Raw genomic sequence first — 16,986 nt, forward strand, 5'->3', positions numbered from 1 at the left:
ACAAGTCATCCTAGTCTTCTCTTACCTCTCTTCACACTTCTACACACACACACACACACACACACACACACACACACACACACACACACACATTCCTCTCTATCCCTCACTCAAACCTGCAATTTCCATGGTTTCTTTAACTCTCTTCACCACTAACCTCCCCGCTTACCTTCATTAGCTCTCATATGAACTCTACATATATATACACCCTATCTATGTGTCTCTCTATTATCTCTAAGTCATAATTTCATCCTACCTCTTCTCTATGTACATTAAATTCAGCATGTAGGCCATGCCTAACCTCTAGAAAATTGAAAATTCTCGTCATCAAATCATCATTTTCACAATTGGTGATCTACATCGGCAACAAAGGCGTAAAGAAGTGAAGAATCAAATCGTCATTTTCACAATTGGTGATCTACATCGGCAACAAAGGCATAAAGAAGTGAAGAAGAAGAATATTGACATCCATTCTTGATAATCTACACATGGTAAGTCCAAGCTTCTTCAAGGATTTACCATCTCAAGGATTCCCACTTATACTTTTACCATCAAACTCATTCTACCCATTGTAAATTGTACCTTAAATTTTTAGTGATTACTAACACTAACCGCTAACATTGTTGAAAAAAATGCATCCTCTACTATCCACTAAGGTAGGCACTCCCAAGTTATTCAATCAAACCTCTCTTCTTTCGACCTCAATAATTCTCTCTCCTTGAGCTCACATTCCTGTGACTCAAAAGGTAAGAGAGACCCACTCTCATTTGAAATAAAATAATAATAATCATAATCCTTGTTTATCTTAATAAAATTGATTAGGCTTAATCCTAATTGGGGCTTCCAAAAACCTATAAATAGACCCCTTCTCTTCTTTGTAAGGGAGATCCATTACACACATAGTTGTGCGAGGATATTGTAATCTTTGAGAGCTCTCTATCACATTAAACTCATATGTGCATATAGAGATGCTTTGATGCAATTGAGAGGAATTGAGTGTTGCCCTATTTTCCATCATATTTGTAGCTTCCACTTCTCCAGGGATGCACTATGTAATCATGTTAATGTATAACGTAAGTTCAAAAGGAGGGGTTTTAAAATTCAAAAATTTTAGGCAATTTAATAGAGATACAATAAAATAAGGGGTTTTTATGTTGAATTTTGAAAAGAATTCCTAAAATAAGGGGTCATTCTATTCATTCATATATGTTAAGTGAGCGGTTTTCTTAAAGCCCCATGAATGCAGATTATATAGGGGGTACGGAATGGTGAACCCCCCGACTTCCACTTGCTCATAAATAAGATCGGTAGTTTGAGGTGCAATTGTGTAAAAGGGCAATGACTCTTCTGCCCAAAATCAACGCGGCAAGTTGGCTCAATGGCTTGTATGAGGTGAAGTTGTCCTCAAGATTATTTGTGTCCTTTCATAATTTGTGGTTTTAAAGGGATTGTTGAATTGTTTGCCTAGGACTAATTGTAAGAGGGTGATACGGTGAGAGGGCTCCCGTAACCCTAAGAAAATGGTGTAATTGTAATAAGATCAAACCTTGTGCTATCTCTCTAATTTTTCTAAGCTTGGAAGCATCTAATCTTTTATGCTAGGATCTAGTTGTTCAAGTTGATTTGTACTCTCTACGTTACTCTCTTCCAAATCCCTATGGTCATGAAGGATTGTGTTTGGTCCATGTTTGTGTGTCAATTTTGCATTCTTCTCTTTGCATGGTTGACTACATACTATTTGCATCCTAGTTCACATCCATAACTAGTTGGTGCCCCTTTCTTTTGTTGGGTTGGATTGTGGGTTTGTTGTTGTCTTGTGTGCTTGTAGTCACCCCAACCCTAATTGAGCAGCGTGGGAGCCTTGAGGAGTGTTTAGAGGTTACTTCTCTTGTTGCCCGCCCTGAACTCCCTCACTTCCAATCCTGGTACCAACAATTGAGAGCGGGAGCATATAGAGCTAGCTACCTATTTGACAATGGTATTTACCAGGCTTGAAGCAATGTGTAGCCCAACTAACAAATTGTTATTTAGCTACTAGAATCAACTCAAGGACAATCAAGGCACTTCCATAACAATGAAAATAAATTTTTGGTTACTCAAGAAGTCAACACAAACCTAAGGTTGCTCAAGAAAATACATTAGATGTTTCTTGAACACTTTTTCAGTGATATGCTTTCAACACACATCCTTTTTGTTGGGTGACATGTATGTATTGTTAGTACAAAATGTCACCACTATGGCATAAAGTCACTTCCTCTATAATTACATTGTTTGTGTATGGTTGGCACTCACACAAATGCAATGGCAATAGTGTATGATTATGTTTCAATTGGAAACTAGTTGCATAAAAGTTCCTTTTATGTAAATCAAGAAGCTTGCAACTTCTATGTTTGGTTTCATGCTTGTGGAACTCATAAACATCATGATATTGCCCATTAAATAAAAAACTCTTTCAAGATTTTTGGTCTCTTCATTGCCTTGAGAGTGTTGTGCATTCCACTTATCCAGATCTTTTCCTCGTTATTGGAAACCTTAGCCTCCTGTAGATGGAAAGCTTAGGTCTCTCAATGGTCAATGATTCAAAATGATACTAATAATTTCATCATTATCCTTGTTTTCAAGACCCTCTATGAAACTCTTGAAACACTTGATAAAGTGTGTAGTAACTTTGCGGTGCTTAAATTCATTGAAGCTAGCTTGCTTAATTCTAGCTTTCCTTTCTTTGACAATATGCACGCTTTCTATTTTCTTTACACTCCTTGATTACACTTTGTTTGCATGAGCTGCACTTGACTGCGTCAAAACAAAGGCATGTGCTAACAATTGGGTGTATGCATGATAAGGCATACCCACTTTTTGCAATTCCCTCCTAAACGTGACATCCGCAATGTGATAACTCGACGAGATACTTTGCTCCCGAAGCACCACTACCCACCACATAGCCTTATTCCAAACTTGTCGAGTTACTTGTCGAAGCCACCACGTAACTCGGTGAGTTACATGGAGACTCCACGTGGCACACGTCGTCTGCTACCTCGACTACACACACCGACACGGAGGATAGTGCCACATAACTCGACAAGTTACGTGGCGGCCCGACTCAACGGGTTAGGTTTCCCAACCAATCTTGATTCAAGCGCCACATCAGGCCGCCACGTAACTCGACGAGTTACGTGGTGGCCCGATGTGATGCTCAAAGCCGAATCGACTTGGCAAACTCAACTCGCCGAGTCGGATCACCACGTAACTTGCCAAGTTACGTGGCACTATCTTTCGTGACAATCATGTTTTCACTGCGTTACTCGACGAGTTTCTTAAAAAAATTAAGTTATTATTTTAAATTTTTTAAGTAACTCGTCGAGTTACTTTTAAAAAATATTTTTTAAAAGAAATATTATTTCAAATTTTAAATATAAAAATAGCTCGTCCGGTTCTTAAAGTTTTTTTTCCCTGAACTAGCTCAAAGTTTAGGTTTTCCCTAAAGTAACTTAATTTATTTTCTTAATCCTTCCCGAAGTAACTCGTCTAGTTAGTTAAATGTAAAACTTTTGTTTTCCTTAAAGGTGTTTTCTCTCTTTTAGAGAAACCTATTGAAAAGTTTTTGAAAAGCTATTGTCCAACAAGCACTTAAGGGAGAGGGGTTCCCACCTCTTCCTTTGTGGTCCATAGCAAGAAATGTCGAAAGAGCGTGACGGCTTGGAGAGGGAGCCATCGGATCTTGATAGATGGGGAGTGGAATTAGAAGGGAGGAAAAGGACATTGGAATCTTGTGCAAATACCTATAATCCGAAAAAAAATATGAAGCCCTCTCACCTTGGAGCTCACACAATGGTAGATGATATCTTGCATGGTGGGGTGAAGACAGATATGTGGTTTAGGTAGAGTTTAGATCGAAGGCAGTGTTACAAATACTTCAAGTTTGTTATGCTCAATCACTGGTGCTCTATTTTATGGGCCGTCAAATGTCGATGCAAGGTTTGTGGCAGTGGGTAGCAACGGCAACCAAAGACAAAAATGCGATCACCCAATTCATAGGAGTAGGAAAAGGTTTCTATGTGGATAAATGTGACTCACAAAATACTATCCATAATCTGGTTATGAGAGGTGGCATCTAAGAAGCTTCCTTCTTTGTGTATGCTATGCCAGGGGCTATAGAGGCATAGGAGCGCAGGCGAGAGCGCTTTCGATAGTGGGCCTTGATCGTCCATACCATATCGGATGGCTCTGAAACATTGCAAGGATGGGAGAATAATGCTCACCCTCACCGATGAAAAGTTTTTTGGCCATCCAATATGGTTCGGGTGGTCTCGAACCATACTATGCGCAAGAATGGGCCGTATGGCTCATACCATCCATTTTAGCACATAGTATGGGCTTTGACCACCCAAACCATATTGAATAGCTATGAGAATGTTCATAAGTGAGAAAATAGTACTCAACCCTACCCATGCAAAGTCTTATGGCATCCAATATGTCTTGAGAAGTCTCAATCCATACTATGTGTAAGAATGGTAAATTATGGATCATACGATCCATTTTAGCACATAGTATGGGCTTTGGCCACCCAAACCATATTGAATAGCTATGAGACTTTTCACAAGTGATAAAATAGTACTCAACCCCGTCTATGAAAACTTTTATGGCCATCCAACCTGTTTTGAGAGGTCTTGACCCATACTATGTGCTAAAACTTGTTGTATGAGCCATATGTCTCATTTTAGCATATAGCCTATGGGCCTTGAATGATTATAACATATCAGATGACTGGAAAAATTTGCAAGGGTGAAAAAATTATTCTCTTCCCCACTCGTGCAAAGTCTTGTGGCTATCCAATATAGTTTGGACAATCCAGACCCATATTGTGTGCTAAAATGGGCCGTATGGCCATACGTCCCATTTTAGCGCATAATATGGGCCTTGATCATCCATACAATATAGGATGTTGTGTAACATTGCAAGGGTGAATTAATGGTGATCACCCCCATCCGTGTAAAGTATTGTGGTCATCCAATAGGCTTTGGGCAGTCCCTAACAATACTATGTGCTAAAATGGACCGTATGTCTCATACGACCCATTTTAGCACATATTATGAGTCCTACTTGCCCATACCATATCGGATGGCTATGAAAATTTACAGGGATGGAAGAATAGTTCTCATCTCCACCCATAAAAAGTCTTGTGTCCATCCAATATGGATTCAGTGGTCTCAAATCATACTATGCGCTAGAATGGGTCGTACGACTCATATGGCCCATTTTAGTGCATAGTATGGGCCTTGGCCACCCAAACCATATCGAATAGCTGTAAAAAATTTTAAGAGTGATAAAATAGTACTCAAACCTGCCCATGCAAATTCTTATGGTCATTGAATATGGTTTGAAAGGTCTCGACCCATACTATGTGCTAGAATTTGTTGTAAGAGTCATATGTCTCATTTTAGCACATAGTATGGGCCTTGACTGCCCATACCATATCAGATGGCTATAAAAAAATTTAGAGTGGAAAAAATATACTCTCCCCCACTCATGAAATTATTGTGGCCATCCAATATAGTTTGGGCAATCTCGACCCATACTATGCACTAAAATGGACCGTATGGCTCACACGTCTCATTTAAGCACATAATATGGGCCTTGACCGTCCATACTTAATTGGATGGTTGTGAAAAATTGTAGGGATGAAGTAATGGTGATCACTCCCATCAATGCAAAGTCTTGTGGCCGTCCGATATGTTTTTGGTGATCCCTAACCATACTATGTGCTAAAATGGACAGTATGTCTCATACGACCCTTTTAGCTCATATTATGGGTCCTAATCGCCCATACCATATTGGATACCTATGAAACTTTGTAGGGATTGAATAATAGTGCTCATAACCACCTATAAAAATCCTTGTGGTCATCCAATATGGTTTTGGTGGTCTCAAACCATACTATGTGCTAGAATGGGTCTTATGGCTCATACTACCCATTTTAGTGCATAGTATGGGTCTTGACCACCCAGACCATATCGGATAGCTCTAAGACTTTACAAGACTGATAAAATCGTACTAAACTTCTCCCATGCAAAGTATTATGGCTATCCGGTTTGAGAGGTCTTGACCCATACTATGTGTTAAAATTTGTTGTATGAGCTATATGTCTCATTGTAGCACATAATATGGGCCTTGACTGTCCATTCCAGATTGTATGGCTAGGAAATTTTTTAGGGGTGGAAAAATTATACTCTTTCCCACTCCTAAAACGTCTTGTGGCCATCCAATATAGTTTTGGTAATCACGACTCATACTATGCGCTAAAATGGGATGTATGGCTCATACGTCCCGGTTTAGAGCATAATATGGGGCTTCATTGCCTATACCATATCGGATGGTTGTATAACATTACATGGATGAATTAATGATGATCACCTCGGTTGGTACAAAGTTTTGTGGCCATCCAATATGTTTTGGGCTGTCCTAAACCATACTATGTGCTAAAATGGATTGTATGTCTTATACGATCCATTTTAGCAAATATTATCGGTCTTGACACCAAAACCATATCAAATAGCCATGAGAATTTTCACAAATGAGTAGATAGTACTCAACCCTGTCCATGAAATTTTTTGTGGCCATCCAATATGGTTTGTATGGTCTCGACCCATACTATGTGCTAAAATTTGTTGTATGAGCCATATGTCCAATTTTAGCACATAGTATGGGCCTTGACAGCCCATACCATTTTGGACGCTGGGAAAAATTTCATGGGTGGGGGTGATCACCATTTTTTCACCTGTGCAAATGTGCACAACCATTGGATATGATATAGGTAGTCAATGCCCATACTAAGCACTAAAATGGGTCGTATGAGCCATATAGTCCATTTTAGCACATAATATGGGTCAAAACAGTCCAAACCATATTGGATGGCTATGATACTTTGCATGGGTGGGGGTGAGCACCATTTCTCCACTAGTGCAAAGTTACATAGTCATCCAAGTTTAGGGTTTATGGGTTAAGGTTTAGGGTTCATGGTTAGGTTTAGGGTATAGGGTAGCCATACGGCCCATTTAACTCAAAGAATGGATGGGGACTACCCAAACCATATTAGATGGCTGTGAAACACCATTCCCCCACCCGTCCAAAGTTTCACAACCATTCGAGTTTGGGATTTATGGGTTAGGGTTTAGGGTTAGGGTTTTGGGGTATAAGGTACATGGTTTAGGATTTATGGTTAAAGGTTTAAGGTTTAGGGTTTCAAGTTTATGGGTTAAGTTTTATGATTTAGGGTTTGAGATTCAAGGTTTAAGATTTATGGTTTATGGTTTATGGTTTAAGCTTTAGGGTTTAGGGTATATGGTTAGAGTTTAGAAGGGATAAGGATCTAGGTTTAGAGTTCAAGGTTTAAGTATTTGGGTTTATGGTTTAGAAATTATAATTTCGGGTTAAGGGTTTAGGGCTTACAACGTATAGCATGGATCGAGACTGCTCAAACCATATTGGATGGAAACGAGACTTTGCACCAGTGAGGGTGAGCACCATTTTTCCACTCGTGCAAAGTTGCACAATCATTTGATATGGTTTGGGTGATCCAGGTCTATAATATGCGCTAAAATGGACCATATGGCTCATACGGCCTATTTTAGCGCATAGTATGGTTCTTGATCACCCAAACTATATTTGATAAGCACAAGAGTTTTCATGGGTGGGGGTGAGCACCATTATCCCTGTGAGGTCCCAACCCCTTTTTGAGAGGAGCAGAGTACCTTTGATAGGTCTCCAATCCTGAGAAAGAAAAACCAACAGACATTGCCTTAGCTACTACGTAGCCACGGGCATGAACCATTAGTGAAGGATTGGTCCTATCTCGCTATGGCGGAGCCTGACCACCATAACCCTATCTAAAAACTATCTATATTCAATTATACCTAAAAGTATAAATCTTAGAGTGACCAACCTGTGCGCTTTTTTCCCCATGTTTCAGAAGCACAGCCGCCAAGGTTTGTTTCTTTTAAGATTTATGACTAATAAAAAAAAATTCTAGCATTGGAAAGTTACCCGACTCATCGGGTCCACCCGTCCATAGAATGATACTGTCAGGGTATCATTCTCCCACTTTCCACACCACACTCACCCTTCTTTTGTTATCTAATTACTACCACATTGTTTAAACATACATGTTCCTTTATTTTATTTTTGATACCGGTTCATTAAAACAACCCTTCAAACAGTATTACAAACAATTGTCAAACAAGAAGTCGTCCAATTTTAAACCAACAACCCTTGAATTAGGTTCACTCAAGAATCTCTACTCACGCTATTATGTCCGATCGGTATATACATTATTTATAAAAACCCTTGTCCTCATGAGCGTCCCATACCACTCGACAAGTACTCGTTGTGCTAATCTGGACGTACTCCTGTCACAGCAGCAACGGTGCCAATCTGGGCGTCATCCTCAAGCCACGGCAAAACAAAACCGTAGTATCCAGCTGGGCTAATCTGGGTGTACTCCCACCACAACATCAGCGGTGCCATCTTGGGCGTCATCTCACGCCTCGGCAACTGCCACATAATACCAGCGCTAATAAGTAGAGAGACTTGAGAGAAACCATACCGAAGGTTTTGGACAAACATTCTTTCCTATAGCAACCAGCTTAACCAGACAATCTTTCCTACTTGTCAAACATATGACGAGTTTCTTGGGGTTAAGCCCCGTGGTTTCGGTCCGTGTTTTCTTTTCATAAGGTAAATAATATATTCCTATGGTCTCGCATATGCAATGATGCATAACTTGAAACTGCAATACTAACCTGTACCATAGCTCGGATTGGTCCGATTGGTGGAGACAAAGCATTTTTCGCAGGGATTCCACCGTTACTTATACCAGCTTCATGATCATTAGCGCCTTGGGTTCGAGCACGCTTTGGAGCCATTTTTTTGTACTACACTTATGTTATACACTTAGAACTTTAAATTGGTCAATTTCCCTAGTAATCTCCTTGTTTTCAAAGAGAGTGTGTAATTTGAATCCTCGTCAACTCAGATTCACACTTAGTGTTGTTGCTCTACATCTAATTTCTATACCTCAAATATTTGCTAATCTTAATTAATCAAAAATTAAGTGTGTAAATTACGAGTGAAAGTTTAGGAATGCATTACTTTTATGCATGACATTTCTAATCCAATTCTAACTTCAATTCTATACTTCAACTAAATCAATTTTTAGTATTATTCAAAATTCTATTTAACCTAATTGATAATAACATTGGTGAATGAGAATTTCATCATGTATAATAAGAATATGATGAGTTCTCTTATGTATTAACTTTCAATTAACAATATATAAGTTAATAGTGAAGATGTACTAACTAGAGAGAGTAGGTATACTTAGAGAGATTAGAGTAAGAGAAAACATACACACACATCTTTTTTAAAGTTAATTGAATCTTACTATCCATGAGAAAGATTAGAGTAAAAGAGAACACACACACATACTTTTCTAAAGCTAATTGAATCTCACCAATCTATTAGAGAGATTAGAGTAAAAGATCACACACACACACACACACACACATATCCTTCTTAAAGCTAATTAAATCTTACTAATCTATTAGAAGATGAGAGTAATAGATACCACACACACACACATAACTAATTGAATCTTACTAATCTATTAGAGAGATTAGAGTAAAAGATAACACACACACACACATATCCTTCTTAAAGCTAATTGAATCTTACTAATATATTAGAAGATTAGAGTAATAGATAGCACACACACACACACAACTAATTGAATCTTACTAATCTATTAGAGATATTAGAGTAAGAGATAGCGCACACACACACACACACATAACTAATTGAATCTTACTAATCCATTAGAGATTAGAGTAAGAGATAGCACACATACACATAGTTAATTGAATCTTACTAATCTATTAGAGAGATTAGAGTTAGAGATAGCACACATACATCATTCCTAAAGTTAATTGAATGCTTAATTAATACGCACCTTATTAGTCCACTAGAGTTTTTGCTCTCTTAGTGGTTTGTGGACGCCTTCTCTCTAAGAGAAGTGGCAGCACTTCGTGAGCGCTATAGAGGCAATCTCTATGTCTAAAGTGTGAGCATGGATGCTCTATTTATAGCAGAAAGAAAAACGTCCAACTTTTTTTTCAAAAAAAATAATTTTTTTTAATAAAAAATATTTTTTTTTTTTTTTTTCCCAAAAATCATACCCGCGTTTTTGGTACCCTTGTGGTACCCATGAGTTTGACCACTTTGTCATTATCATCAAAAGATAAGGCCACACAAGCCCCCCCTCATTAAGATTAGTCAAGAGTAGCCTCTCCTTTTTCATGTGACAGTGTGTCCCACTTTGTCCCCTCCTATGTGATCCATGTGCCTTCATTTTTCATCCCTGTGTATTCTTTTGTCTTTATAATTATTTTATTTATTTTCTTAATGATAATTTACTTTACATTTTTAAGTTAAACTTTACAGTCTTATATAAACTTTATAGTAGTAAAAGAAAATTCTACAATCAGTAAATAAGTCTTGCAATAAGTCAGTTAGTGATTCATATAGCTAAACATGTCAGAATTTTGTAGCGTAAATTTTAATTTCTAAGTTTTCTCTACCTACGATTCATAATTTGAACTCGAATATCTTAAATAAGGAGTGATGGTTCAAAAAAAATACAAATGTGTAATAGAACTTGTGTGAAATTTGAAAGTAGAGACCTTACAATCTCCCCGACTTAGAATTTGAGATGTCCTCATCTTTTGTCGATTTTGAGCCGCTTGAATATCCCTTCGAATAGCTTTGGTTTGAGCTTCCATTTCTTCAAGCATTTTCTTTGAGGCTTCTACCCTTATAGTGGGGTCAGAAAAGTTAAGAGGTGATAAACATTCTTGACCATAAAGAGCATTAAAAGGTGTCATTCCAATACTTCTATGAGTAGAGGAATTGTATGCATACTCTACCAAGGGTAGGTATTGAATCCACTTGCGAGGTTCTCTATTGCAGTAGGCTCTAAGGATGTCTTCAATTACTTGATTAACTCTTTCAGTTTGGCCATCAGTTTGAGGATGATAAGCAGTACTAAAACATAAATGGGTTCCAATAGCTTGAAACAATGATACCCAAAAATTTGAAGTAAACTTGGCATCACGATCGCTAACAATCCTCTTGGGTAAACCATGAATTCTGAAAACCTCCTTCACAAACCGACGAGCAATATCTGAAGCTGTAAAGGTTGTCTTGACTGGGATTAAGTGATCCACTTTAGTAAGCAAGTCGACTATGACCATGATTGAATCATAGCCAGCTTGGACAGAAGGAAACCCGGTGATAAAGTCCATGCTAATACATTCCCATTTCATTTGGGGAATATCTAAAGGATGTAATTTACCTGGTATCTTTAGTCTCTCTGCCTTAATCCTTTGACAAGACAAACACTGCTTGACATAGAGAAGGACATCACCCTTCATACCTTGCCAATAGTAACTTCTGCGAATTGCATTGATGGTTTTGGCATAACCTGGATGTCTTGAAGTTGGGCCATCATGTGCTTCATATAGGATAGCATTCCTTAGGGTAGAATCCTTAGGTATGCATAATCGATTCCTATAGTAAATTTTCTCATCTTCTAAGGAGTAATGTAGAGGTTTAGGCTGATTTGATGATACCCTCTCTTCACGTAGGATACTAGCAAGCATCTGGTAATCTGTATCTCTGATAGCAGCATCCAAGACCTTGTCTAGAATAGGGTTGTTAGCCATGGAAATTGCCCCCAGAAAAGCTTTACGGCTTAGGGCATCTGCCACAACATTATCCTTACTTGGTCTAAATTTAATATCAAAATCATATTCGTGCATGAGCTCTATCCATCTCCTCTGTCTCATGTTAAGGTTAGGTTGGGTAAAAATCCACTTAAGACTCTTGTGATCTATTACCAACTGGAATTTGTGTCCCAATAGATAATGTCTCCATAGCTTGAGAGCATGAATAACTGCTAGCAATTCTAAATCATGTGTAGCATAATTCACTTCATGAATCCTAAGCTTCCGAGAAGTATAAGCTACAGGCCTTACTTCTTGAGTAAGGACTCCTCCTAATGCACTCTTGGGTTATCAATTGCAGCATGTAGAGTTGCTCTTTCCTCTTGTTCTTCTCCCAATGTTGGTGCTCCTATGATAGCATTGACTCTGGCAGCTATTCCGCACCCTCGACCTCGTCCTCCATTTCTTCCTCCATGATTTATTATTTGTCCTCGTCCTCTAGCTCGATTAGGTGTATTTGTTGCGGAGACTCGCCTAGGACATACATTCCTAAAATGTCCTAGCTCGTTGTATTCATAGCATCTAAGATCTGCATTTTGAGCTCCATTTGCTGAAGCTACAACTATTGGATGAGTTTGGTGAACTGGGTGAACTTGCCTTTGGTTCCACATCATAGACCGTCCTCTCCTTCCAGCATTCCTTAAATTTCCATTTCGTACCCTTTGAGAGTTTGACATCTCTTTAGCTAAGGGTTTAGCTCTTAAAAGAGCATCTTGCAAATTTACAGGCCTCATGGCTTCTAGACGAGTATTTAAAGGAGAATTTAGCCCCTGGCAGAAACGGGCTACTTGTTGATCTGCGGTCATTGGCGGATCATAGCGCCTACGAGTTACAAATTTGGAGTAGTATTCTTGCACTGTAAGATGAAACTGACGTAAGTTGAAGAATTCATTCATCTTAAGGGATGCGTGTGCAAGTGGAAGATAACGTCCTTTGACAGCATACTTAATGTCTTCCCAAGTTTGAGTATTTTGAGCTACTTGATTATCTTTGCAGTGTTGTTTCCACCAAAGCTTGGCATCCCCCGTGAGACGAAACATAGCCAACATTGCCTGGTTATCGGGAGTAGGACCAGCAGCAGCAAAATAATCCTCCATCTCTTCGAGCCACACTTCAGCATCGCGCTCAACTAGGGCTCCTTCCCCTTTGAAAGAGGGAAGTTTAGCTTTCTTGAGAAGTAGCTTTTTCTCTTGAAGAGATGTGTACACCGCACACTCTGTGCAATATAGATTAAGTGAAACTTTATTGGATACTCTAACTTTAATCCATTTTAAGGTAAGACTTGATCAGACAATAATACAAACAAAAGATAATATTAATCCAAACTTTACTTATACACATATTATTTGCTACCAAGATTGGTAGTCTTTAGGTACAAGGATTGTAATGTCTCTATATTTTGAGTTTAGTGACTACAAAAGGATAGGCTAAAGGATCGAAATAATAAGTTTCTTTTGACCCTTGAAAGCTACGAGATACACATATGGGTCAAATCCTACCACCATGGATAACTTTTGTAACTTGGTTATAGACCCATTGAGTCTGAGATATCTTTTCTCCTCCCAAGGTAATGGTAGCATCCGGATTCTTAGTACCAAGAAAAAGATAAACTTCGATGACTTTTAACTCCTCTGCCCAACGAAGTTTCTTAAGATTGGTATCCATGCACCATATCTTGTCAGCATCGATGGTATAGATTCCTCCAGATGGACTCCAGTTGATGCCCCATCCTCTATGCACCCTTGGAATAGGTGGTGCAAACACCCTATCCAAAATCATCATCACCCTTTTTTGAAACAGATAATTTGGTGATTGGCATGCATTTTCAAACATGATGGTGAACACCTGGAATTTCTGGTAGGCTGAATGAACATTTTCCTGTACCAGGAAAGTTCAGTTTTCAATACCATATAAAAACTCAAAACAATTTTTCTAGGTTCTTCTATTATTTCAAACATTCGCATCCTTCAACATCCAAACATCAATCTAAAAATCTCCCCAAGATTTAACTTAGGCTTTGATACCAGTGTGAGTACCATGTCCTTGTCGAGAGGAGCGGAGTACCATTGATAGGTCTCCAACCCTGAGAAACAAAAACCAACGGACATTGCCTTAGCTACTACGTAGCCACGGGCATGAACCATTAGTGAAGGATTGGTCCTATCTCTCAATGGCGGAGCGTGACCACCATAAACCTATCTAAAAACTATCTATAATCAATTATACCTAAAAGTATAAATCTTAGAGTGACCAACCTGTGCACTTCTTTCCCCATGTTTCAGAAGCACAGCCGTCAAGGTTTGTCTCTTTTAAGATTTATGACTAATAAAAAAAATTCTAGCGTTGGAAAGTTACCCGACTCATCGGGTCCACCCGTCCATAGAATGATACCATCGGGGTATCATTCTCCCACTTTCCACACCACACTCACCCTTCTTTTGTTATCTAATTACTACCACATTGTTTAAACATACATGTTCCTTTACTTTATTTTTGATACCGGTTCGTTAAAACAACCCTTCAAACAGTATTACAAACAATTGTCAAACAAGAAGTCATCCAATTTTAAACCAACAACCCTTGGATTAGGTTCAATCAAGAATCTCTACTGGCAATATTATGTCCGATCGGTATATACATTATTTATAAAAACCCTTGTCCTCATGAGCGTCCCATACCACTCGACAAGTACTCGTTGTGCTAATTTGGACGTACTCCCATCACAGCAACAACGGTGCCAATCTGGGCGTCATCCTCACGCCACGGCAAAACAAAACCGCAGTATCCAGCTGGGCTAATCTGGGTGTACTCCCACCACAACATCAGCGGTGCCATCCTGGGCGTCATCTCACGCCTCGACAACTGCCACACAATACCAGCGCTAATAAGTAGAGAGACTTGAGAGAAACCATACCGAAGGTTTTGGACAAACATTCTTTCCTATAGCATACAGCTTAACCAGACAATCTTTCCTACTTGTCAAACATATGACGAGTTTCTTGGGGTTAAGCCCCGTGGTTTCGGTTCGTGTTTTCTTTTCATAAGGTAAATAATATATTCCTATGGTCTCGCATATGCAATGATGCATAACTTGAAACTGCAATACTAACCTGTACCATAGCTCGGATTGGTCCGATTGGTGGAGACAAAGCATTTTCCGCAGGGATTTCACCGTTACTTATACCAGCTTCATGATCATTAGCGCCTTGGGTTCGAGCACGCTTTGGAACCATTTTTTTGTACTACACTTATGTTATACACTTAGAACTTTAAATTGTTCAATTTTCCTAGTAATCTCCTTGTTTTCAAAGAGAGTCTGTAATTTGAATCCTCGTCAACTCAGATTCACACTTAGTGTTGTTGCTCTACATCTTATTTCTATACATCAAATATTTTCTAATCTTAATTAATCAAAAATTAAGTGTGTAAATTACGAGTGAAAGTTTAGGAATGCATTACTTTTATGCATGACATTTCTAATCCAATTCTAACTTCAATTCTATACTTCAACTAAATCAATTTTTAGTATTGATAGCCGTTTTTTTCGGCTCTTTGTAATTGCCACAGTGAGTTACCTCACCCTACCAAAATCACCCAAACACTGTGGCTATCCCTACCATTTCACTGTACATAGGCGTGCGTGAGTCACGGGACTTTTCCCATATCTTCTTAAAAACCCTCAGCTAGCTAGTCACTGGGCTAGGTGAGCCAAAAAAAATAAAAAAAATAAAAAAATAAAAGTATATTATGGCCTCTTTGTGTGTAAATATTTCATTGTATATATGGGCTAAATATAGGGATTTTTTATAATTATTTTGGTATTTTATTTAAATATTTCTACTTAGGTGTGTGTTTTATTAAACCTATGTACACCTTCTTTCATCCTCTTACACCATAATTATATTTTTTTGCCAATATGTACATACTCTAACCTCATATTTTTCCTTTATACAAATCACTCCCACATTTTCACCCTCACCCTCGTGAAAACAAAAAATTGATTTCTACTCATTGGTTACTTTTATTATATTATTTACTTGCATACCTTTTCCTCTTTCACCCAAAATAATTCAAGGAGGGACCATATCATATGATTCCAATATCTTTCCATATCCATAACTCCTCCATATTTTTATTATTATTTTTACTCATTATTCTAACACCATGTGCTCATTGAGCTAAAGTCCATGAATAGTCCATACACTAGTCCCACCATGTATATATTTCTTATTTCACCAATAATCCTCCTCCATGCATGGGTCAAGGGCAACTTGAATGCTTTGTATTATAATATGACAAAGGAGGGGCTCACTCTTGGATGCATTGTACAAATTCAACAAAGGAGGGGGCCACTAAAAGACTTTTGCAGGCATAAAAAACAGGCTTTTTGGTGAGAATTTTGGCACCTATCTCCACTCTGAATTTGGAGCGGTGGTCAAAAGAGAAAATGTAGCCCACGCCCTGAATAATCACCCCAAATTTTTTCATGATTTTTGGAGCTACCAGCTGTGAGCTATGATTTTTTTAGTGGACCCTAGTTTTCCCATGCTATGCAGCCACACTCTCTCTTCCACTTTATCATTTTCCTCTTTCACACACACTTCTCCACTCATCATCCCCATCTCTCTCACCACTCCTCTCTGCACACTACTCACCTTCTCCTCAACCTTGAAGAATAAGAGAAACCATGGTGAACTCATACCTTCCACACACAATTCCATTCCAAAATTGACCACCTAGTCTCATTTTTCCTCCTCCAAATTACCCATATCTATCAAAAAACCACAAAATTCAGTCTCTTCTCTTAAAAGACAGCATCATGGTGGTTGATTACTCAGCTTCAATTACCTTGTCTCTCAAGGAAGGTCAAGAGTGGAGAAAAAATGTACCGTCAAAGCTAGTGGACCGTCAACAAGCGTCAAAATTGGCCCTACTCAAGACACTTGGAGCATCAACCTTGTAAGAAATCCACCTTTTCTTACCTCTTAAGAGTTTTTCTTCCTTATTTGTATCCTACATGGATACTCCCATTGTAAATATCCAATTCCATTTGTAAATTAATACTAACTCTACTAACACTAACCCACTATGAAAAGTCCTATCACCTCCATTTCTCTCCTCTCTCTTTCCCCACCAACTTCTTGATAATTCCAAG

This window comes from Adiantum capillus-veneris, chromosome 28, assembly GCF_014529385.1.
Source record: "Adiantum capillus-veneris isolate H3 chromosome 28, ASM1452938v2, whole genome shotgun sequence".
Lineage (NCBI taxonomy): Eukaryota > Viridiplantae > Streptophyta > Polypodiopsida > Polypodiales > Pteridaceae > Adiantum > Adiantum capillus-veneris.